Source organism: Helicoverpa armigera, chromosome 24 (genome assembly GCF_030705265.1).
Source record: "Helicoverpa armigera isolate CAAS_96S chromosome 24, ASM3070526v1, whole genome shotgun sequence".
Taxonomy (NCBI): domain Eukaryota; kingdom Metazoa; phylum Arthropoda; class Insecta; order Lepidoptera; family Noctuidae; genus Helicoverpa; species Helicoverpa armigera.
Genome location: NC_087143.1, coordinates 106,570 through 129,890, shown reverse-complemented (window position 1 = coordinate 129,890; position 23,321 = coordinate 106,570). Strand labels below are relative to the sequence as shown.

General features: G+C 35.7%; 1 protein-coding gene across 2 annotated transcripts in view; it reads left to right on the top strand.

The window, feature by feature from the left end:
- The first annotated feature begins 358 nt into the window (after positions 1-358).
- Positions 359-23,321, top strand: part of LOC110382331 (protein Wnt-2) — a 74,411-nt gene continuing 51,448 nt past the window's right edge. For both annotated transcript variants that reach the window (XM_064041059.1, XM_064041060.1), the window contains exon 1: positions 359-601. The gene's annotated coding sequence lies outside the window, so the exon portion shown is untranslated. The remainder of the gene's footprint in view (positions 602-23,321) is intronic.

Genomic DNA, 23,321 nt, shown 5'->3' with positions numbered 1-23,321 from the left:
CAATGACAGTCAGTTAGACATTATAACACATGGGTGCTAACTGCACCACTAACTCGTTCGTTAAAATGTTTCACACAACGAGCACCGCACAGTTTCCGCAGCAAAAACTAAACGCACAAGCTTTCGTGTCTTACACATGGCTTTAATAAAAGCGTAATACTTACAAGACAGCATATCAACAAAATGAAAAAAATACGTTAATTTTTCCTCAGTCAACATCCATTGCCGCCCCACTATATACGTAAAACTTTAAAGTATGAAGAAAAGCAGTAATGTATGTGTGATAATGTATGTGATAGTTTCGGAGCAGTGTTGTCCTAGAGTAATGTTGGTCCAGTGTTCGATGTCCGTCAGTGGATGCTGCGGCCGCGCGCACGACGGACGTGCACCGAGTACTCGATACTCGCTCCTCTCGATACATCGAGACATCGAATCGTGTGTGAACTGTGATGTGAATTTAAGAACTGACTAACAGTTTTTTTAATTGTACAATAGTTGTTGAAAGTTCGGGATTTTCTGAGTATTTTTTTATAAAAAGTTTAAGAATTATTTACTGAAAGTTTGGTTTGTTGAAGCTGAAAATATTCAGGAGTTAATTTTCGTAAGTTTTTCACTTTTAATATTTTTCTTATTTAAAGTTATTATAGTAACACATTATTAATAGGTAGGTATGTAGAATAAATAATTTTATGATGTTACAAATTATTGTTATTTTAAGTGGGATGACTAAAATTAGCATTGGATTGATGACCTTTACACTAGATGCAAACCTGTATCATCCTTACATCATCTAAGTACCGTTAAAAAGTATAAAAAGTAACTTTTATTAATCAACATGAAATAAGTTTGTTCTTCTCACTAATTGTAGAGTTTTTTCTTTTTATCCTTATTTTAATTGTACTTAAATACTGGTTGAATCATGGTTGAACTTGTCCAAACCTACGTAAATACAAAATTAAAGCCTGTCATATTTTTTTAATGAAATGTGTCAAACTTAAACTTGATTAGTTTTCAATGTATACCTATCTACATAAGTTTAGTTTTAGTTTAGTTGCTACAAGTGTCGTGAAATCAAACTTAAAATTATAGGTAACTAAATTACACTAACTATTCCAATTAATAGCAATTAGGGTTATTAGGCACGGGGTCTTATTAGCAACTAAACTCATAACAAGGCTTTATTTGGCTTCCGATAAACGTAAAAAATTATCCTAAATTATTAAAGCAATAGGCAAAACTATAACCTATGATAGAAAAAAATAATAACTTAAACTAAAAAATAACGTTTACATCTCCAATAAATAACGGACAATTTGTCCATATACAGAATAGTAAGCGATAAACAATTGACTATCTACGATAACTTCTATTCGATTACATCGCTCGGAAACTCGAACAAATCCAACATCTGAATGTTATCGACGCGATCTCATAACAATACGATCTCTGTAGCAGCCACAATACTAAATAAGACATTCTCGGTATTGCCCAATGCTCGAGTGCTCGAGTGCTCGACATAAATCATTACTGCCGCAGCTCGTAGATATTAAATGTTAATTCCGTCACATTACGCCTTTGCGTATGCGACTCTCTATTGCCAACACTCGCATTTGTATCGATTAGAAATTATTCGATTATATCGTAACCGAGTGATCGAGTTCACTCAGACGAGTTGCTATTTCGTGGGAAGTAAATATTAGTTGTTTAAAGTAATCTAAGTTTAAGTTGTAGTTGACTTATTGCGGCTGTCGATGGCGATAATTTACTAAGTGTTTCTAATACTGGCTCTGACTTGATTTGTGTCATAAAATAATCTGTGTGTCTCGAGGAAAAATATTAATAGACTGACTCGTTGGTTTAGTTGTTACTCAGTAGTCTAGCAGACTTGAGCCGTGGGTTTTAAACTTGGATTGAGTAAATCGTTTCTTTGTTGCACGTTGTAGGATTACTTAAAAAACAGTTAGGTTACTGTGTCTACTCTTTTTGGGATAGCAAATATAATTTTGCCTCTAATAATTTTCATCAAATAGGTATATGTACTGGAATTACAAAAGCAACCGATAAGATACATCTCGACAGTAACATTTATATCGTCAATAATACTGAGCGGTTAGTAAACTTGTAGTATCGCAACCGAAGTATTGCGCGAGCGGTGATGAGCAAACAGCATCAACGCGCTGTCACACTCGATATGCTCTCAGCTAACACATTATCACTCTGATGCACATTATACTTGCTTGATCTTACTTTTTGTATAATTATTTCTGCTGTAAGAGATTTCATTAGAATTAAGCAGTACCTTTGTACTATTTTATGTTACTTCTACTTCTTTCATGTGTTTACTGTGTACATAAATCGTTATAGATTATTGACATGTCTAAGATATGTTTAATATCAGAGTAAACTCTGACACAAAACATCAGTTTATCCAACTCCTGATCATGTTTAGTAAAGTCAAATGTTTTAATTTTTTATTCTTCTTTGCAGGCTCTTATGCAACAAAATCTTGTACGCATTATATTATAATTGATGCAATTTCGGTGCACTCGTTTTAAATGTGAAATGAAAGGGGATAGTCGCGGATATTCATTTACTATATAGTATAATGTATTGTATATGCAAATGTCGGTAGTAACTTCATTAACATGAGTTATGCCCAATTCGTCATTTTAGTGATTTGGCATCCGAAAAAAACGTGTCCCAGTTTGTCATTCAATAAAATATTTTATTTTGCTTAGTCCCAATTGGTCATCCGTACTTTATTTTGTCTGTCTGTCTGTCAACAAGATAAGCTTTACAATATTGTAATATGTATTTTTTATTTATGTTGGTTATGTTTTTCCGATTATGGCAAGACGCTATTAATAAAATCGCGATTTCAACGGCGTCACACACCGCACGGCCAAAACCAAAATACCAGGATCGCATAAATCAGATGAGTATTATACCAATCAACGAGTGTCCATGGAACTGCCCACCGTGTACTAGGACCGCATAACTTACAGGAGTATAGCAGTCAAGAGTGTCAGGATTTTACGTTTTTTGCCTAATTGTAGATAAACATACCAATTTACACCATGTCGATGAATTGTATTTTATGTATGTGAACCAATTTTTTGAAAATCCCGGTATAACTTATTTTCTAGAAAGAGACAATATATAGAAGGGGCAAAGTATGGTCCGGTTTCTATTGTTTTGTGTAAGTAACTATTTATTATACTATTATCGGTTTTATCAAAAAAACATGTGGTGTAAATGCATTATTAGTTGGTTATTGAGTGCCCTGGAAGTGTATGTGACTTATGACCAAAACTTAAGCACATAGGTATACATAATTAAAAAAATAAATATACTTTCTCAATTGTGTATGGATAGTAAAGCACTGGTACTCAGCTACATCCAGTTAGACTGGAAGCCGACCCCAACACAGTTTGGGAAAAAGGCTCGGAGGAAGAAGTGTATGGATAGTAAGAACAAGAAGTTTAAGAAGATAATTGAACTGAAACGTTCTGTTTAACCGAACAAGGACCAATTTAAAAGAAAAATTGCAGTATGTACAACACAACTGCAGACTACATTCAAATTATTTTTGTTAATTAAATTTTATATTTATGAATATTTTTATGTATACAATCTCTTTGCTAGTTATGGGCCCCTGGTACTTTTGTTACCGGTACAAAAAGTATCGAGTCACATTTTCGGGTTTATAAAATGCCCATGTTGTCTTCACCTGTGTTTTAATGTAAATTTTATTATATTTATATGAGAGCTATTAAAACCTTTACCTATATCGAAGTTTTTCATTTAAAATTTCTTCTAACACTTTTATTTCTGACGGTACTCTGATACGTGAAATTTTATGCGGGTGACGAATCGGAACTCAAAATTTAAATATTAAATTATTTATTTTGCTCGAATGACCAATCGGGATTTGGTGTATGGAAAAAATAGTTGGTGACCAATCGGTACTAATGACAAATTGGGAATAACTCATTAACATGCACGCCACATTCCGCGCCGCAATTAAATCGCTTCGACATTTCTTTTCTTAATATTGTTACATAAACCGAATCGTTATATTCAGCGATTTTGGAAAGCTTTTCCCCAATCCATATGATAATGAACATGTTATTCAAACTGACGCGGGTTTTATTTCAATTTCAATATAAATATTTATTTCAGACTTGTTTTCGGTCCACATAGTGTTAGTAATACATGAAAGATAATAACTTAAGAACTATGTTAGTAATTCTATTTGTACTTACAATAAAATGATCAAGCTAAAATTATTATTGCTAATCAATTAGTATTTTCCTGATATTGCAAGTGTTTTCCGTGACATACAACCTTTGATTATTTGTTTCAATTAGCTTACCAGCTAAATATATACTACAAGTATCCGGTACATACATATTCGTTAAGTATGCTAATGACCTGCCCAGCTAGTCTAGTGGTCGCGAGCGCGTCTGCTATGACTGTGGTCTCGGGTTCGATTCCCGGGTCGGGCTGAAATCGCTTTGTAGGTTTTATAAACTTTCACAAAGCAGCCCGTAGCCCGGACGTATTATAATGCATTGATTCCTAGAGTATCTTCACAAAAGAAGAACAAAGCTATGGTATTGTTAATATTTTGTAACTAAATATTCCTCATTGTAATACATTCCCACAGAATATGATAATCTAGCCTAGCTTGCACCGCGGCTGCACTCGATCCCGTGCCTCGATACACTATCGAGTGAAGTCGTGACCAACTCGCTAATTCTATTTATGTGTCAGCCGGGTTCGAACCCGCGACTCGCGTATCGCGTTTCTCTCCACAGCTATCTTGTGCCCCAGTGGTTTACAAGACGAAGGGATATTTATGTGGGATTCGGTTCTCGTGCGATGTAATAGCAACTACAGACTTAAGGTCGGGTTACTGGTACTTTGGTTGTGAAAACAATGGAAGATAAATCGCCTTATGATGTTCGAGTAAATATTGTTTTAGATGGAATGTAAATTCACTTTTATTGGTGAAACACAATTGATTATAATTTTTATTGTGATAATTTATTTTCTCTATACTCTAAATAATATGTTAGTTTTATTTTATGGGATTTGATTCTTGCTGGAGAAAATAATGAGTGTAACTTCAAGTTAACATACCTAAGTGATTGCTAACACAGGAATCCTGTTAATTTAATCTATTCATCTCAGTTCAAAATCATTATCTTAACGCCTTCTTAAAAACGTGAGAAATCACAAGTTTACATACAAAATGAATAATAATCAATTAATTCTGTTTATATAATGTGAAACGAATAAAATCGTAACAAATACAGTTAGTATTGTAATAGTGTGTTATCTATGCAAAATGTTGTATGTTCGAGACGGTTCAGATATTGTTAATTAATATTTAATGGCGGAATAAATGTAGCAGATACACGTTATTTATGTTTCTCTTGTAAAACATTTGCATCTGTTTATAGATCGTAAATTACCTAGAGATAGCGATATTCATCACCTTCAGATATCAGATAATGTTAATAAATTCCTGGGATTGATACTGATGAATGAAAAGTTTTCAATAAAACCCTAAAATCTGGTAGGTATGTAATTCCTTAAAACCTCGGGGTTGAAAGATGTTTTTTTCATGCTACGGAAAAATATGGCTCTATCTTACTTTTCATATGGATATCTAAAACATAAATTGGGGTAAAGCGATTGTGGCGTAAAATGATTATAATATGTTTTTTCCTCATAGCAAAAAAGACTTTATTAATCGAGAAAGTCTTAAATTACTTCAAACAAGAAAGTATAATATGTATATTTTCCAAATTACTATTTCATTTTAAATTCTAGGGTCTTATTTGATAACCCTAAAAACCTGCCTATTAATTTATAATTAACAACTGGATAAACTTGAACTATCGCATACGCAATTAATGTAACAAATTAATATGTATGTAGTGGAAGCGTGACGCCGACGACACGCCGTATCCGCCGCTACACGTCAACAGTTATATTTATTAACTAAGAACATTTCTAAGATAACACTATTAATTCGTGAGAACTTACTGATTTACCCGTTAGCACCGATTAAGTATTATCTTAACGTTAGTTCATGTTGTACATGCAAAAACATAACACTCTCTTTGATGTCGGCCGCGGTTGGTAAAAAGTGGAAATGAAACCAGACTACATAGGTACAAGTTGTTCGTGTAGCGTGACCAAAACTGGATGCAACTGCTAAGGTGTTTAATAAGCTTCGAGATTTATACCTTTGAAAAAACTCTTTATTGTATGTAAGAGGTGGCTAAAACCTAAACCAATAATTGTTTGTTAATCTCTCTCGAATATGGTAATCCCAGGAATAAAGAACTGATTTTTTTTTGAATATCCCATTTATCGAAAAACCCTTAAAGGCTTAGCTAGAAGTTATTGCTTGGTGAGTCCCAATAAAAGTTATTTAATCCATGGCAAATTATTTATGTTCAATAACTCAAACTAATGATATTCCCTGGCTTCATCCGTTAGACCGCAGTAACAGATTCCATGTCTCAATGTGTCCTAGATGTTCATTATTAATGGATGCGATGTGTGCACCATCTAGATATACTCTACATTATATATATCTTCGCCTATATATAGTATAATATATTGTATATTCTGCCTAGATACAGTCTAGATATATTACATGTGTGTGCCTGTAAGCCTAGATCGACAGATCAGTGATTACATTTGTGAGAGGTGAGTATAATTGATGGATATCATGTCTAATGCTAGATTAGATTCTACGTGGGAATATGTCTTGAAGGGGATATTTAATTAATGTTCATATTATACGTAAAGTAATTTGTTTAATTGGATTATAATAGGTGGAGTAACTTAAACAAGCTTATGTAGTTTCTTGATTAATAATTTTGCTTACTATAAAAAAACCTTAAACTGGGAAAGTATCATGGATGCGTTCAAAATCTTTCATTCGTTAACATCATCACAATCTTGTATGCACTCGGAATCATGTTCCCCAGACGATATTATCCTACCGATCAATTTTGAAACAATTATTTGTAAGACAGGCGTATGTGGTTCCTTGAGTCAAAAAACTTCAAAAAAACATTATGATATCAACAGCCCACTATTGAAAACTTTTATTTCTACTTAACATGTGTTGTCTTTTAGTTCTCACCTTAACCCGCACAACTTCATCCTGCAACAAATCACCGACTTGCCGGACACTATCTATCCGACAAACAAACATATGTTCAAGCCTTTTTTTCCTATCAGCCGTAGTCAAAACACATCGACATCTCTCTCAAGCCGCGTGTCACCCGCGCCTGTCACCCGCGGCTGTCACCTCCGACTACAAAAACTATGTTATCTGTAGACCCGACAGATAGGGTGACACGTAGATATTAGTTAATACACGGCACCGGCGAGAGCTAATGTACCGAATAATTAATTACTTGAGCTTGTCACAACACGCCGCGTCTATAAAAAACAGAGGTTTTGAACCTTAGGGCGCCTTTCTTGTAAAATTGATTGTTTTAACATTTAGCTGATATTTTAAGACAAGACGGGTTACTTTAATTGGATAAAATTTCTGATTGGCTTTCTGCATCGCAAATGCATATTTTATAACGTACCTACTTATATTCAAAACAAATGTCTAGCAGTCATTGAATTTTGATGTATGAATCTAGTGTGGAGTAATGTTGTTAACCCCTGACACAGGAAGAATATATTTACCGAATGTTTCCTTAACAAGTGAGAACTCGATCGACAACTGAGCTTCAATGCTGCAGTCAATATAGAAACTCGGTGATTTGTAGCATTTCCCCTCACTACTCAATGCAATTTAGATAACACACTGATTAGACCACTTCCTACTTTCTTTTTAGCCGACTGTTGAGAAAAATAAGAACTAGTTTCCGTCCACTACTTTTGAAACGATATATTTTTGCACTTACCTATATTTAAGGTACATGATGTCACAACTAAACTATGTTGCAGTAGCTTTTATTTATTTATCTCTTGTTTTAAATAAAATCTAAAACTCATAGATAACCTCCCACTAATATAATAAAGATCTTGAATTTATTTCCATTAATTAACATTTGCATTCTAGTATAATTAATTTACAACCCGCATGTTATAAAATAGTTTTAGCAATAAAAAGCGAAATTAAAAGCTACACTATTTACTCCACCTACAATTAAAACTACATAAACTTTAAATTACTGCATAAATAAACACGCGGTGTGTAAATACCTACACGCGTAATTAATAACACACAACACGCCAAACTTCTCGATCAATTAACGAGTACACACTGGTCTGTTTATTTTGTATAATTCGAGGACTTTATCCAAATATACAGCTACTATATTATGGAGATATCACACTAATAATGCTCTGCGATATTGAGCTACTAATATTTTCACAATTTGATTTTCCCTTAGTAGGTGTAGCTGATCATGCGATCACTTTGAACTTTCACCAAAAAATAATTAAATTTCCTCAGAATAATGTACTATTTTAAGACCATTTTATAGTTTCCTGGAATTCGCATAATATTGCCAATTTTAATAGACACGTAATATTTTTAATGACGTATTTATTATTTCGTTTTGCAGGCAATAAAATATAGCGTTGCTTCATCTTTGGGTGTGACAAATACTCTTGTCAGCCCGCCAGCTAATATTTCCGTTTGTCAATTACCGTGAGCCGACACGCCACTAAAATAAATACTTAACCCTTTGACATGCACTAACCCACGGTACACAAGTTAGTTTATGTCCAATAGCACACGTTTCTATCATTCATATAAATTCTCTGTGATTGCCAAATAGTATTTACTGGATACCAGTGACAAACGTACTGCCACTTTATTGACACACAAATGTATTAGCGGTCCCGTAAACTGCAGACTAAATAGTCGGCCGACAGTTGACCACGTGTTTGCCAAAAAAAAAATATTTAAAAAAATCTCGATTCCAATAAAAGTTTTCAGTTGGTCTGATACCAGCTAAATAAAAGATCTTTGTGATATTTGTACTATCATTCATCTTCATACTGATTTATGAGCTCAAACAAACTATCAGCTGACTAAAAGTTTCCAGTGCACACTGGGTACTCTCAGCGTTATAATATTGTTCAATTACAAGCGTTTTCTTGTGACAGCTGCTACGAGATAAAGACATGAATAATTATAAACTACGGCACAATTAGTTGCAGGTGACAAGTATTTTGATGAACAAAGTGCTGTCGTTAATTCTGCTGTTACTAAATACTGTGGCAACCAAAGATCAAGTGATATTATGACAGTTCACAATTATACTGAAAGGCCACGGGAATAAGCAAGTCTATCGGAGCATTTATATCACTCACACACAAACTTTTTTACTTGCAATGGCAGAGAAAAAAACCTATAAAGTTAGACCCAAACCCAAAGATTTAAAGAAACTACTTATCAATACTAATAAATGCGAAAGAAACAAATAGCCCTGCTCTTCACTATCTTCACAACACCACTAATTCACGACGACGACGCGAAGGTATCACTAACTAGGTGTCACTATAACATCGTGAGACACAATACATTATGATCTAAATCAATCTTAACGCTGCACTAAATCTCACCCACCAGGCAGTAAACTACAGAAGTACCACTATATACATACAATGTGAACCCGCAGACAGAAATAGTTATAAGACTTTGTTTCGGGTACATAAAAAGGCGAAAGTAATCTACCAATTTTTTATACCCAATATTATTTGTCACGACAAGTAGGTACATTAAAATCATTGTGGGAGGCAAGAAGGGGAAGGTATGGCGGTCGGTCAAAGTATAGGTAGCTATATAAATCAAAAAGAGAAGCTGAAAGTTTTAACTTACAAGGGACTTCATGAATTGGCACGGGATAGGCAAAAATGGAAAGAACTGGTTATGAAGCAGTCATTAACTTCCCATTATTGTTCGACATAATCCTTCTGGCTCATTCCTGGGTATTTCACAAGGCGACAAAGTGCACAGATAAAGCATGTCGGATAGTGCACGCTAATCTGTGCAGTTCAGCACAGACCTGACTGCGGAGACGGACGCACCTGATATCAAGCTCTAGTTATGTGCCAGATTGGGAAAAATATCACTTTACTCTTTAATCAATGGTGTTGGACTGTGGGTGAATTGACAGCAAAGTGGGGAGACAAATACGAGGCAGAGGGCAATATAGAAGAAGTGTATGTAGTGGTCCAGATTTTGTTACTAGCACAATATTGGCCAATATAGGGATAGCAATGTATGGTCCAAAAACACTAGATATTGTACCGAAGCACTAAAATCAACTTGGCCTAATATCATTAGTTAAAGCACGCACCATATAAATTGGTTATGGTATTGATAGCCTGCTCTGAATATTGTCATATTTGTTCACAGTAACATTACTATGCCTCCTGGGCGATCATTAGAAATTATAGATTACCACCGTTATGAACTTTCATTGCTTATTGGCATCATGTCCTTGTTATTGAACTTACAATCATTGATCATGAGCCTGGTCTCGCTGTCAGCGTGACAACGGTAACGAGCGAGCCATTACAATTAGCGCGGTATCGATACCGGCCGTAAATCGATCCCGCTTTCTATTCCGACGCGATAATCAACCGATACTAATATATATTGTCGCATGCCCAAACGATTCAATTTGTGTAAATCTCGGCCGTTCAGTCAGGACACAAAGTGCTCGATAAGGTTCCACTCGATAACGTCCATTATTGATACGATGATCGATTTACAGTATCGATTAACTGAGTATCGAGCGTTTCTCTCGGAAACTATAACTGTAAGTCTTTCGAGTCGATAATTCGCGAATTGATAAAGACTGTTCTTACATTTGATTTAAAATGACAGAGCAAAGTGAAATATTAAGAAAGTCTTTGTAATCTATGAATTTAAATCTATCGAACTATTACAGGAATATTTGAAATTATTATAGCATCGATTGAATGACAGACTCCTACAGGCAGCCTTCATCAAAATTAAAGTATGAGTCACGGTTGTCCGTTAAGATACACAAACTCAGCGTCTCTATTATATTAAAAAAGTTTGTCCTCAATGGATTAAATTCACTATGTCATTCTTACCATTAGTGCAAGTAACGCCCTTCTTCAATATTGCACAAATTGCACTGAAATCAAACTTAGTTATATCTGATGCAACAGGCATAATCCCATCGTCCTCGAGACATAATTGCCAATGTTACGCAGATATACAAAGTCATTATGAATGAAATCGCTTCGGAAGAACAATCGGTCTCTCACAGCTCGAAGGATCATTTCACGGCTTATTAGCTGAATGGCAGGACGCCTGATGAGATAATAACACTTTATGAGTGTGCTAATATACCTGTTAATCTATACATATAATAAATCTGTAAAAAAACTGTGTCTGTACATTGAATATATTTAAAAAATAATAATTGGGTGGGGTTTAGAAACAGTAATGGAGCACAAATCCAAAAAAAAAATTCTGTCTGTATGTCTGTATGTCTGTATGTCTGTTTGTTTGTACACGCTAATCTTCGGAACTACTAAACGGATTTCAATGATTTTTTCTTTGTTGTATCAGTATTAAGCCTGGTCAACATATAGGCTATAATTTATCTTCGAAACTTGAAGACCTGATGCAGAACACCAACAGACCAAGAAAACTATAAAAGATACAAAAATGATGCCATGGCAAAAATTGTTTCATATGATGAGCATTTTCAGTTGAGATAATAAATTTTAAGATCCGGAACACCTGATGTGGAACCCCAAGAGCCCAGCTTCTCTGTACCATATACAGGTATGACGTTTTAGCAAAAGTTGTTCAATTTGATAAGCACTTTCTATTGACTTATAGGTACAAATTGAAGATCTAAAACACCTGATGTGGAACTCCAGGGGCCCAGCTAGACTACAGCATATAGAGGTGTGACGTTTTAGCAAAAGTTGTTCAATCTGATAAGCACTCTATGTTGACTTATAAAAATTGAAGATGTAAAACACCTGATGTGGAACGCCAGGAGCTCAGCTAGACTATAGCATATAAAGATATGACGTTTTAGCAAAAGTGGTTCAACCTGATAAGCACTCTCTATTGACGTATATACCTACATCAAAGATCTGGAACACCTGATGTGGAACTTCAAGAGCAATACTACACTTGAAATGTATAGAAATGAATGTTATGAAATAGGTGGTATGGTGAATCAAAAAAGTAATTAGTCCGTCTTTTAGATAATCCTAAAATAATGGACACGTATTTTTTCTTTTCTCCTTCTCACAAACAAATAATAACGAAGATATAACACGCTTGAATTTTGTGTTAAGTCACTGCTTAGTACAAACTAGCTACAGTTTAACATTCCCTCCAAATAACGGTCATTGGTATCCAAAATATACGTAGAAAGTACATACGAACTTAGAAAAGTTGCATTGGCAGGTACTTGCCAGACCTGGAATCAAAGACGTACGCGCATACTTGAGAGATTGGTTCTCTACCCACTAAACCACCACGACTTCCACTAAGTCATCACGACTTTGTCATCTCAGTATCATTTAATGTTTTTTAACGTATTAATACGTGTAATATGTTTGCCACACACAACTTAAATGCGGACTAATTAGAATCACTACTTTTATCCCTATGGTCACGTCTTTTGCGGTTCAGTTCTCAGCGTTTTGTTTAGTCTGCTGTGCTTTTGCCGTTGAAGTACAAAAATTAAATATATGGAATGTTTCTAATGGCTATGCGTATTCCGTTGTTTTCAAGTCAACGGGCCCTTAAAATTCAATATCAGACGGTTCAGATCTTTGATTTTGCTGACCCCGTAGTCGCTGGCATAAGGGACTTCATCCGCGTACGAAGTCGCGGGCAGAAGCTAGTTAAAAAATAAATGGAATTACTTAGTTATTCTTGGCCATCAACATTATTCATCATAAATACTCGTATATGGTTGGTTAAGGTTTTCTCAGAACTTTAAAATTACCGGAAAATGGTTTTAGTACTACATTAAAAATAAATTTTATTTGCTAACGTAAACCCAGCTAGCTCATTATGTCATTAGCCATCGACAATAATTAATACTTAGAGTAATTCCTATTAGCTGAAAAGTTCTACTAAATGCACTGGGGGGAATCAAACCAGGACAGCAATAAAGCGATCAGCGCATGTATCGTGCAGTATTTATGTAATTCGCGGAAACTATCAATTTGTTCGCGAATGTTTGCGGAAGCGGCGCCGGGGCACGCGCCTAGTGACGCGACCCAGACGCGCCTGACTCACATAGACTAGATAATTGCAGTACAACAATACTTCAAAAATATTTATTTATTTAGTTGTCAAAAAAGGGAATATGAGGTTGTATTTATGGAAATCATATATTTTTTATGTAAAAGGTAAATATGCAAAAATTTTCCAAAGAAACTATTGTACGTGCCCTTTTAAAAAGCCCGTGTACGCGTCCAAGGTACTACTCATCTGCTTACTACTAGATTTCATCTAAAAAGATTCAGTTTTTTTTTTAATATTAGTCTCTTGCCTTTATGTACCTAAATCTGACGAATTTTACACACTGTTCAAAATTGTTATGATTGTAGTTCGACGTCCTATTTTTTTGATTAGACAAAATTTTGAGATTGTTTTAAAATAACTGTGTTATGAGTAAAACAAGTTCGTTAGCAAAACTAAGCGAATCAATTCATTAGCGACATTCCAAATCTGGCTCATTATATTTTTTAGCTCTGCCTAGGAAAAACCCGTTCTTTGAGAAATAACAGCTTTTTAGGAATTTTGCGATAAATCATAAAACTGTTACAGATCAGGAGCATAAAGTTATTCATTATTTACTTTAGGAAATCTTTTAATTAACTAATTAGCATTTGCTAATTAATTGATTAATCACAGTTACGGTAAAAACCTCTATTCGCAGGAAGTCATGTGGAGTTGGTGCCTTGTAAAATATTTTAATAACCTAACTACACATATTTGGACGTTTGGGTTGTCCAATCACTTCAAACACTAGCCTCCTCTACCTAAAGTTTTCCTATCTATTTTGTAGTCTTCTTAAAGTCTAACCGGTATGATGATAGTTAGACTTTGAGTCACATAAATTATCTTACTTATGCACCACTTCAATATTTTCATCACATCTACGAGATTTGTTTTCCGATGCAAGATATGATATTGTAACACGTGTATCATTTGCCTGAATTTCCAATAAGGCAATTAAAAATGTTCAAAAACGAAATTGATTTGACATCGATTGGCAAAACCGCGATTTGACACACAATCACAAATCATAACGAAACCTGTCTTCTAGCTAACGGCTTATTAATACAACACGCGTCCATCAAACTAAACATTAGATTGTAAAATATAGTGATATCTTCATTTTAAAGAGGAAACGGTATATTTATTGCAATCGTAATTGATTAAGAATGTATGAATCTTAAGGTCATGTTGTACAATGGCGGACCACCCGTCGCTCGCGACCAGTGGGCAGAACGTTATGCTATATTAATTAAAATATTACTATATTAATGAGCTATTCCAATGACAATCTGAATGTAGGAAAATGACGGAGAAGTCGTTTGAATTTAATTTGATTAATTTGTGGGTTTTATGTTGCAGCGTAGATAAAGCTGTTAGTTTCATAATGTTCAATCAAAAAGTAGGTTTTACGGTACCGTGATATGACAGTTTTATGCTTCCTCATGAGTTACTCTATCTATTGATGAACAACACATGCAAATCCATTCCTAAGTTCTTGAGTTTATCGTTAAGAATTCCCTATACATTCGTGTAATACACCAGTTGCTTGTCAATATATAATATCTATCATTGTTTTTGCTTGTCTATATACTGTATTTCCTTACTCTGTGTCATGTATGTTTCATCTAATTGGCAGTAAAACCACAGTAAACTGCCGATTTGGTAACGTCCCCAAACTTACCAAACATAGCGTCGATGTTACATTGTATAGTTTACGAGCATCGCTTGATTGGCGGCTAATTAAAACTTATGTTTGTTTGAGTGGGAGTTAACGTGTTATATAGATTCCTGTTACTACGGACTATCTTATTATTTCATACTGTAGATATGTTTATACTGTTGAAAAACAAAAAAAAATGAAAAGTTGTTTGTTTATTACGATGATACATTTACTCAAAAAGTAGACTCAGTGTGAAAACCCTCAATTTGAAATGTTAAGAAACCTGGGTATTCAAATATTACCTAAAAGTAAGTTCAGCAAAAGATCTTGTTTCCGCCAGACAAACAACAATACATCATATTAAATGACCCACTGTCCAACCAGTCCAGTTAATTCCAAAAACATCCAAAAATATGATGTACAAACTGAATTGCGATGTTGCAAGTGGGATGACCACAGAATAACAACTAGGCGCAGTCTCTCATTACCGACGTGCTCGACCAACTGACGGATTAGATACCATCAGTATTGTGCCAGACTAAGGGATTCACTACATTTTTAACTTTTATGACATCTTTGACATTGTTCTAAAATAGTCATTTATTTTATTTGTTGAAGATGTAATTTTGTATAATCACAGTTTACTTAATGGAGGTGTTGAGGATAAAAATAACGTTTATGGATTGCAAGATACATAAAATTATTGCTTCTGAACAGTGTATTTATTTAAAACTTAGCTTGCTTTAACTTATAACATTATTTTTCTGAAATATTTACCGAAAAGACTTTCGAATTTCGGACCTCTTCTTTTTTGGGAAGTCGTTTAAAATCCAACATTTCCTCAACTTTTTCGCAATAACTATTAACCCAATTACTCCCTCTATTCTCTCTCTCCATATGACATGTATGTCTATGCGTGGGCGCATCACGTGGTCATTACCGTCCATCATATCTTCGGTGAGGAGTGACGGAACCCACGCTACATTCTACTATTGGCTATAAAATGACACATGCACACATAATATATAGACTTATGTTTAATATACCGATCAATATACTACCACACACAGAGCTAGTTTAGAACAATATGTACATCACTACTGTTATAGTATAAAACAAAGTCACTTTTTGTGTCCCTTTTTAAGCTTAATCTTCAAAACTACGCAACTGATTTCCATGCAATTTTTTAACAGATAGAGTGATCGTTGGTTTTATACAATAGCAGATCCAAAGCTGATCATTTCTGTCTCTAAACTATTTTGCCATAACGGGCTTTTCCACACTCAATTCATAGAATGAAGATGATGAATTCATAAAGTTATTTTCGTCTCCAACAATGTCATAATCGCCGAACATAATAATCAATTAGCCAGATTTTATTCTAACGACCGTAAAATTAATAAGTTCGTCACTAATCCCTCAAGTATTGCGAATTAAGTCAATGAATCAATCGATTAAGTTCCAACATGGCGATATGTGTGTAATCCTAAGATAGAGGTGAGCACGGATAATCCGATTACATGTAATCCCACAATATTATGATCGGCTGCCGATACTCCGGATTGTTCCCATTTACTCCAAATCATTGTTTTCTATTAGTAAAGTTTTCATATTTTTTTTCAACTTGGGTCCAAAATTTTGTAGAACAAAATAAATCAATTAAAATATACCTTCGAATTCCTTCAACATGGCTCCAAAAAATTGTTTTTATCGTCAGGAGAACATCAAAATTACGTATAAATCCTTAAAACCTTGGAGCCAGGGGGAATTATTTTATAATTTTTAAAGAATCGCTTTTTTCGCTTCGGACCCGTTGGGAAGGAATTTGTGGAGCAGGTGGGAACAAGCCGATAATCCGCGCACATTGCCAAACAAACACGTCCAGCGAGCATTAGTCTCTCGTATCATGTAATTTGGCCATATTAGAGAGATTGATGAAATGTTTGTAAATGCACCCACGTGTCACGGTATACAGGTGAAATCTCACATTACGCAAAGAACATAACTTCATGTCTTCCTAAAGCTTTACAAGTGTAGCTACCTGATGTATTATAGTTTATAGTAGCTACACCCACATTCCGCTTGTAATGTTCAAGATACATGTTAACAAGCTGATTGTCTGCAACCATCTCATTGAAGAAATGCCGATAAAAACTGTGTTTCCTGATTAAATTAATTCAAAAGCTCGGAGGTAAGTACTAAGGAGACTTGCAAGGCAAATTAATGAGAACATTCAATAGAATTGTAACAGTTTGTATTTCCTAGAGATCGGTCATGATCCCGGAATAGGATGGTGTAAATACAAATGAAATGAGGATTTGCACTACATCTCTGAATAACATTTCCCTAAAGACAGACATTACAAGAAACTAGATCAATAATAATCTGTTCGCAACTGGGCGAACGACTCGTAAAAACATGATTTAAACTGATAGAACTGGGGACTGGTGTCGATACAACTGGGAACTGTACACAAAGCTTATTTACGACAGTTGTGAGTGATTACGAGTTCCCAGTTAATCGTGTTCAACACGCACTTGAGTTGTTTCAATCAAATCACGGTAGGTGTTTATGTGGGGAAAGCGGGCCACTCGTAGTGCCAATAGACGCGGAGTTATTCGGCAAGCAATAACTTAGCGAGATAGCTCGGAGGGTAACACCGCATTATCTGCTACATAATTATTGTGGAACTGGGACGTTGACCTTGTGTAGATAACACTAGAGTTACTATTTATGTGCGTCGAAGCCTCCGCTACTCACCTTACAAGATTAGATAGCCGATGGAGAATGAACTTTCCAACGAAAGTACCGTAGAGAACTCCAAAGTTGGTGTAATATTAATTACATGTTCAAGGAATTAATTAATTAAATCACGACTATTGTTTTAAAGTTTTCCAATGTACAAGACAAAAAACATTTTTGCATATACCATGGCCTCGACAAGGGCTCTGTTTATTAGCCATAATCATAAAAATGTATATCATCAGTATGCTTGCATGAAGAATGCATTTTAACCGACTTACCAAAAGAGGGATGGTCTTATCTCAATTCGGAAGTTAGCATTTTTTTTCTACATTACACATGTGATATGCTACGATATGCGATCTCTGTCGTCACTAGGGCATGCAATACCGGTTAACCGGTTTTGTTTTTACCGGTAAATCGCCCATTTTTGCGAGTTTAAAATTACCGGTAAAAATTATACGAAACCGGTAATTTACCGGTTTTTACATTTTTCTGATAAAATATAGCAATTGTTCATTTAACGTCAAATCTTTGTTATGTAGCCTGAATATAATGTAATGTTGCATACATTACGTATTGTAAGAGTGTTAAAGTTGCTGTTTTTTAGGAAAGTAAACTTTTGTGTCCTTAACTATCTCTAGGTTAGATACAAATCTTCTTTCTCATCATAATTTATAAAATCTAAACAAATTGTATTCATTCGGTTATTCTGTTTTTCCTCATAGCTGTCAGCTCATACTAGGTACAAATGTAGCTAATGCTTATTTTACCTAATCTATGACCTTACTGAGCAAGGGCTTTTACTTCACCACCATGCGGACAGCTCTGAGGACACGGTGGAGTACACAGTCCAGGTGTGCACTGCCTGGGAAGGGTATCGCCGTGTTGTCGTCGAGGCAATAGGCAGCGGCGACCTTTCGCGTCCTTCCCTGGTTCAAGCTATGGTCCGGAGCTAGAGGGAATGTTAAGCCGTCGCCTCCTTCTGCGAAGCAGTCATGCTCGAGAAGGAGACGGCGGAGCGACTGCGAGTACCACCTCTCATCCCAGCCGCTGTAGTGGACCAGGAATACACCACGGGCGCCAAGGGTCGAGAGACGACTCCCGGCCACCGTAGGCGTCGGTCTGTGGGCGGTGAGTTCGGGTGGCTCATCGTTCCACCGTCTGCATAGACAACAGACCCGTGTCAGCGGCGCTCGTTGTTCCACGGGCCAAGGCCTGCCGGGACCGCGGGATTGTTCGAAAGAGTTACCGCGACCCTGGTCCATAAAACGCCTACTAAAAAACATGGGTTTTAGACAGAAGGAGTCTGTCATTTGATGATTTACCATAAAAAAGGGCTTTCACTTCAATGAAAAATATATTTTTTTACGGTTATTCTTAGCGTTTATCCCGTCTTGTGACGGGGTCGGCTTTCCGTATCTTCCTTCTTCCACTTTGCTCTATCCTCCTGAATAGACATCTTCCTCTTCGAGTTCGCAGATTTTAATGTCATTCATTACGACCTTTGACCGGGTATATTGAGATTGAGTATCACATTCACACTGCCGATGTCCTCAGGTATCACTCCTTTTTACATGTCCGTACCATCGCAGCCGTTTCTCTTGCATTTTGTCGGTGACATCGCGTACGGATGGTACTGACATGTTTTTTTTGTTACGGCCCACGTCACAAAAACGTTTACCACCTCATACTTTGCATATTTATTTAGTTTTTGCTTTAAGACTACCCAATTTTATTGTTATAATATCACATTTTTTAAAAATTACAAAAATTACCGTTTTACCGGTTTACCGGTAAAAATATTTTTATTACCGAATTTTTACCGGTAATTTTTGTTTTACCGAAATTGCATGCCCTAGTCGTCACATGCTCCACGGCGCGTGCCCTTTACGAGCCGTGCGTGAGATAGCGCGGAAATATTGCGAGTGCGTGCTCTCGCGCATCGATATATACTTACGAGCTTTATTAATGAGGAATGTACTTATCGATATATGATGCTCTGTATCTAGGAAATTCATGGGGTTCATATTTCTGTCAAAAAAAAAAAATAAGCATTAACGATACCAAGAGACCTCTTTGTCGATCCGTCAACCTATGGTTGAAAATATGTATCCACTGTATTCCATAACTCTAATTAAGTCGTAAATAAAAGAAACATATGTATTTAGAATGCGAAGTGTTTATATTTACGAGAACTAAAAAGGACGCAATTTCACAAACATCAATTTGACTTCGTATCAAATTGATGTTTGTGAAATTGCGTCCGTGGAGAGTGTTGTTGAGAAATTCGTGATAGTGTAACCCAATTACACTTATGTCCGACCTAGGAACCGAACCCACGCCCGCATGCTAAGCAGCCAAGCCTGTCAATTATAATTTACTATATTAAAATAATATGAATGTGATCTATGACGAGTTGTATTCGTGTAGGCTTGTTAGGCGCTATAAACTAAAACATATTGAGTTGAAAACCAACGATGTTCCGCTCCTTACAACGAACATGGCATCCGAATCAAATTATATATTTAATGGTGGCCATAAATGTTATTTTTTGTAATGAAGTGACCGTCGGAGCTGACAGCCGGCCGACTCGCTCGTAAATAATATCAAAGTACGTCATAAACAAATCATCGACTCGATACACTGTCATAATCCAATCGAATTATTTAGGCCGGTTACATACTCACTTTATTTCACGTGTATAATTATTTTTGACAGTTACTGTTGTCATAGCCATTATTTGAAAATCTTAAATAAGACGTAGTGCTTTTTTCTGTATTTAAGCCGTCAAGTGGTTTATTTATGGAGTTTGTTGCCAACTTGAGGTAAATACCTTATCCAATATTCGAACTTGAAATTAATGATTACACTATTCTATGTAGAAAATATAGTTAAATATCTAATGCCTTCGAAGCAGTTCAATATGATAAATAGTCGCCATCCATTCCTCTGGGGCAGGACCATCAGTCCTACATTCTGATGGCATCAGCCACTGCGCTATAGTTCAGCTTCAATCGCAGACGCAGGCTGTGATGCGTATTCGCGATATGTTAGAAATATTGCGCTATTTAATGCATTACATACTCGTGCGGCTTGCTGAACCATTTGTTAGATAATATTTATGGTACGGGAGACTATCTTTGAGGCCTTCTATTTCAAAAGCTTGTATCCTTAATGACATTTCCATGAGAAGTTCCGCTATCAAAATTTTAAGGTAACTTGAAAACCGAACAAACCAACGAGCTAACGATGAGTAATATAAGATAGGTATACTATCCTAGAAATAGCAAAATCGCTGTTTTATAGACAGCCTAACTACGCTACTCACGTCTCGTATCAAAGTATTTAACACTATACCTAATATTTTCGCGCTAACGGTGACCGTACAATACAGTAACATCTCCAATCACAATACATAACAATTGAAACTCGTGACATCTGTCAACATGACAGCTCGGTGACAGGTCGGGTGTTGACGTTTGGTAATTGAAGTGACGTGTGAGAAGAAACATAAACAACAAGTTTATTAGCTATGGAAGAGGTTACGGTAGCTATTGAGTTCTCACGCCTGGAATGTGGGGAGAGGCTGTTTAGTAGCGTGCTATTTATTCGGTAGCCTAAAGTGAACCTTAGAGCATTCAACCTACTGAAGACGAAGACTTACCTAGCAGTTTTTTACGTAGAGATTTGTGCCGATAGCGGCTGTCGTTTACTAATCTATAAGGTAGTTAGAGGTCTACAAATCAGGTGCAGTATTCGCAAGGGATATCCAGCTGCTGACTGGGTAACGATCAAAGTGTAAGAACATAACACTATTGCGCAATCGTCTTTGTAACTTCAGAGTGATAAGTTATTTACGAAATCACCGTCACACTACTGATACGTCAATTACGTATTTCCACGAAGAGATTAGTTGGATCCTTCTCATCTCCGCGTTAACTTTACGATCAATTACAAGGCGCTAAATGTCGGCGCTGTCCAATTTGCCGCCTTGCATAACAATGACAACCTTTGAGTTTTATGTTCGTATACATGCCTTGTACTTTGCAATATCAGTTTTATTGCCACTTCAGAGCTGTTCGATTAGTGCCAAACTGACTTGTTTTAAATTTAAAACCTATGGTTACTGAAGAGCTTAAGTTAAGGACGTGGTTGTTAGTTAATTATGTGTTGTTTATCAACTAATTAATGACGGTCTATGATCAAACTTCCAGTATTGGGATTAGTAATTCCCGCTTGTATTCTATAGTATGGGATTCATAGTTTTGAATCATGAAACTTAAGTTATAAATCTATCAGGTTGCTTTTTTGTTAACGAATTAGTAGATAAGATTATCCATCTTCTTTTTTATCACAAAAAGACCAATTTGCCTCTAATAATAAATGCAAATACACGCGCTTCTAAAAACGTGTAATAATAGTGCTCGAGCCAAGTTGGCGAACATCAATAATTTATTTATTAGTTTTACGAGAGCTCGTTAGACCCGCACTTCTCGCAGCCAGACTTTATTCATTATAACAACTGACTAATTTGAACACCTGACAGATCTATAAAGATGCCCATTTTTTCTAGGAACCATAGACTTGTAATTATTGTTTTTTTTTTTCATTTCAACGAATATATTTCTAGTTCAGACAGCTTTATTGATACCTCTTGCGTACGGCTCGGTAACAGAGCACTAATTTGTATTTGATATCTTGATGTCTATTAGAGAAAAAACTTAATTGTAGTTTGTGGGTTTAAATATAGGTTTCTTATGACTGAGGCTTGTAATATACAGGACGTCTTATGACGCGCAAATAAAAAAAAACACATTTTCTATGAAGACAGCGCTATCTTTAGAGATTATTCTTGACATGCTTACTCTTGACACGATCTACATTTTGTAATGTAATTATTATATTCTCAAAATATTTATACGTATTTATGACACATCTCACTACAAAAGCACGTACATTTCAAACAAACCACATAAAATTTCAAACAAATAGGTAACCAATTTTATTCAAATTCAATTTAGCAGGTATACGATAAAATAAACAGAGGCCTAGGCACTGAGGCGATTGTTTCTGCCAGGTCATGCCATCGCGCTGATCCCGTTACTAAGATGTGCAAAAACTATCAGTTGAGACAGAGCTCAATCACCTTTGTATAGAAGGTCAAGGTGATTCACCATCAAAATAGAATTGTTGATTCAACTGTTAACTCTGATGGATTAAGTTTAGATAAGTCTAGCGCGAATGTTTTTTTTGGAGATTATTTTTAGAGACTACTTCGATAGGCAGTGGTTAAGTGTGATCATTTTTTTTGGCACCATTTCTACGTTGATGGACGATGCTTATTCTACGTCGAAAATATTAACCAGCCTTTTGGTCACGGAAGCGTCAACCAGCTGCTTAGAACCTCCGGCTTAGGCAATTGGACCACTCCGTCTGTAGTCAAAGTAGTATGTAGTCTCCTCAAAAAATTAGCTATCTAGCAGTTTAAAAAACGTTTTTAATCGGTCCAGTAATTCCTGAGTTTAGCGCATTCAAGCAAACCAGACGTCTAATTCTTCAGTTTAATATAATATTAAGTTATTGGTTCTTGAACCATACATGTATGTACATAGTAGT